Below are 3,104 nucleotides of genomic sequence, written 5' to 3'. Positions count from 1 at the left end.
TTAAGGGCTGTGTATTGTTGTTCTGTGTGCGAGTCTCGACCTTAAGATGGAGCGAGGAATTAAGAGAAGGTGTGTGAGGATTGGTGGTGGTGGTGGTGGTCGTAGAAAAGGGGGAGTAGGAAGAGGAGGAGGAGGAGGAATACAAAGGAATACAAAGGAAAGCCAAACAGCAAGACCTTTTGATACTTGCAAGGCGACTACTAACAAGCTACAGAAGAGAGAGACAAGACAAATTTCATTCCCATGCCGGGAATCGAACCTGGGCCTCCTGGGTGAAAGCCAGGCATCCTAGCCACTAGACCACATGGGAGGAGGAGGAGGAGGAGGAGGAGGAGGAGGAGGAGGAGGAGGAGGAGGAGGAGGAGGAGGAGGAGGAGGAGGAGGAGGAGGAGGAGGAGGAGGAAAAAAGAAGAAGAAGAAGAACAAGAAGAACAAGAACAAGAACAAGAACAAGAACAAGAACAAGAAAACAACAACAACAACAAAAATAACAAGAACAACAAGCATAAACAAACAACAAAATTAACAACAACAACAACAACAACAACAACAACAACAACAACAACAACAACAACAACAACAACAACAACAACAACAACAACAACAACAACAACAAGAATCAGAGAGAGAGAGAGAGAGAGAGAGAGAGAGAGAGAGAGAGAGAGAGAGAGAGAGAGAGAGAGAGAGAGAGAGAGAGAGAATCACACACACACACACACACACACACACACACACACACACACACACACACACACACACACACACACACACACACACACACACACACACACACACTCACGCACGCACGCACGCACACACACACACACACACACACACACACACACACACACACACACACACACACAGGTTATTAGTAACTCAAGAAGATATTTAGGTATACATTTTACATGAGAAAAATTTGCCTGGACAGGTGATGTATTTGCTAATCATAACTTGTTGACTGTTCACTCAGTTCATAAATATTTCCTGTTATTATCAATATTCAGAAGACTCAAATTTTCAGATGTTTAGCCCTTTAAACTTCTAAGTAATCAGTATAGCACAAGAGGTAATGACAGCAGGTTATTAAGTCCAAGATTTCATACAACTCTATTTAAAAAACAGCATAATATGTAAATGAATATAATATGTAATGAATGGAACTCACTCCCAATAAAAATCAACAATCTACTTTTTACAGATAATATATTTTTAGTTTAAGAATACAGTAAAACTTCATGTCCATAGTCTTCAGAGTCCACACTGCTTCATTTTATAAGCGATAAATGTAATTAATTATTGTCAACAATTTGTGCACACTTGTAAATATTACAACCAGATTGCCTGTACTATGTAGTAATAGGTGCACAATATTATGAAACATCTGTCTGTCAGGGAGATTTTAGCTCGACAGACTGTGACAACAATTATGTGGTAGTTGTTGTTCTCATTGTAAAAGGGTTATGGCAATAAAAATTACGAAAATTCGTACCTACTTACACACACACACACACACACACACACACACACACACACACACACACACACACACACACACACACACACAGCATTACATCACAGCTTCATAACACTAGCCACTCCCTCACAGCATTGCGTCCTCACTCAATGCACTTCGGGATTAACAAGGCAGTAATGTAACACCAACACTCATTCTCTCTGTTTTTGCCTCGTATTTCGTAACTGCACAGCACCTACACTACTTTCCAAAGGCTCTAGTTGAAGTTACAAGGATTTTCAATGGTGTGTTTATGGTTCCGGTGACAGATTAACAAAATTTCTACACTATTAACAGGAGAAACACGCTTGAGAATCCGGTTAATCATTTCTGCGGCCTTTGAGAATAGTCGCGGTGAAGTTACACGAATGTTCAGGGATGTGTTTTTGGTTCAAACAAAATTTCTTCCTTATTAAGAGGAGAAAGACGCTTGAGAACTCGGTGAATCACCCAATGGCCTTAGAAAATAGTCGTGTTGAAGTAACAAGGAGTTTTAAGGATTTTTTTACGGTTCTAGTGGCAGATTAACGAGATTTCTACAATACTAACAGGAGAAACACTCTTGAGAACCAAGCTAATCATCTCTGTGGCCTTGGAAAATAGTCGTGGTGAAGAAACAAAGCATTTTTGAACACAGGCCTTTCTCTCTGGATAACTAACATGATCTGCACTGCGTTAAGCCAACATGCAGTTAAATCTTTTGTTCATCTATTTATTCTTTTATTTTTTATCCGATTTTATTTAATTTTTATTCATTTTTTCAACATGAGTTATGTCCAGCAAAACAGTAAATAATAATGGTAATAATAATAATGATAATAATAATAATAATAATAATAATAATAATAATAGTAATAATAATAATAATAATAATAATAATAATAATAATAATAATAATAATAATAATAATAACAACAACACTGACAACGACGATAATGATAACTATAACAATGATGACGATTATAATGATAATGACAAAGAAAATAATGATAATGATTACAATGATTATAACGAAAATAACGATGATGATATAATGATGACAGTGGTGTCAATGACGATAATGATAATAATGATGATAGTGGTATTAATGGTGATGATAGTGATGTTGATGATAATAATGATAATGATGATAGTAGTGTTAATGATGATAAAGATAATAATAATGGTGAGAGTGGTGTTAATGATGATGATAATGCTGCTGCTGCTGCTGCTGCTGATGATGATGATGATGATGATGATGATGAGTCTACAAACAGGATTCTTAATTGGAGGGAAGAAAGAATAGGAAAGACTTTTCACTTTCACAATCCAACATTTCACAATCAAGATGGCGCCGCAGTGCAGCGTATCACAACCATCTATGCGGGGCGACACGTCTGATGCTGCTCGTTCTTCCTTTGTGTTCTTGTGTGACTACTTAGATATTTTTTCCCCGTTTCTGGCATTTACGATATTTTTTTTTTTTATTATTTATTCGTTTTTAATTGTAGATAAAAAATATGTTAGCTTTATTTATTTTTTTTCTTATATACGACTCATGATAACTTAAAGCAAATATACGCATCTGGTTTTATTTTTATTTATTTCT

General features: G+C 36.4%; 1 non-coding gene across 1 annotated transcript; it reads right to left on the bottom strand.

Annotated features, from left to right (window-relative positions):
- Window positions 1-238: 238 nt before the first annotated feature.
- Window positions 239-310, bottom strand: Trnae-uuc (transfer RNA glutamic acid (anticodon UUC)). Its single transcript has one exon. It is a non-coding gene; the product is annotated as a tRNA-Glu (tRNA).
- Between the last annotated feature and the right edge of the window lie 2,794 nt (window positions 311-3,104).

The sequence above is a fragment of the Scylla paramamosain genome, chromosome 34, assembly GCF_035594125.1.
Source record: "Scylla paramamosain isolate STU-SP2022 chromosome 34, ASM3559412v1, whole genome shotgun sequence".
NCBI lineage: Eukaryota > Metazoa > Arthropoda > Malacostraca > Decapoda > Portunidae > Scylla > Scylla paramamosain.
Note: the sequence above shows the minus strand (reverse complement) of the source record. Positions and strands in the feature narration are given on the sequence as shown.